Below are 389 nucleotides of genomic sequence, written 5' to 3'. Positions count from 1 at the left end.
TTAATAGCTACAGTTCACTAAACATTATTAGGTGCCAGGCGTGGTGCTTATAATTAGAAATCCCACTGAATTCCCTTAATGAAAATTAGGCAGTCAGAGACCTTTCTTCACAGATCGCAACCCCAGGGATGTTGGGGATTTCAGAAGTGTGTTTTGGGGAAAGAAGTATAATTATTCGACTTTCACTTAATCAGAGAAGCTAAGTGGTAGGTGGAGTTGTAAAGGAAGGCAAAGAACTGGGCAGGCAGATGCTAAATGGGAGATTGTTCCAGGCATAAGAGAAATGGGGGTGGGTATGAAAAAAAGTGAGAGAGCGAGCGAGAGGCAAGGGAAATTTGGTTTAGACTGGATAAAAAGGCCAGTGAAAAGAGGGAGTTTTGGTAACAGCT

The sequence above is a fragment of the Mandrillus leucophaeus genome, unplaced genomic scaffold (genome assembly GCF_000951045.1).
Source record: "Mandrillus leucophaeus isolate KB7577 unplaced genomic scaffold, Mleu.le_1.0 Scaffold55, whole genome shotgun sequence".
In the NCBI taxonomy this organism is placed as follows: domain Eukaryota; kingdom Metazoa; phylum Chordata; class Mammalia; order Primates; family Cercopithecidae; genus Mandrillus; species Mandrillus leucophaeus.
The sequence above is the reverse complement of the archived record's forward strand: the minus strand, read 5'-3'. Positions refer to the sequence as shown.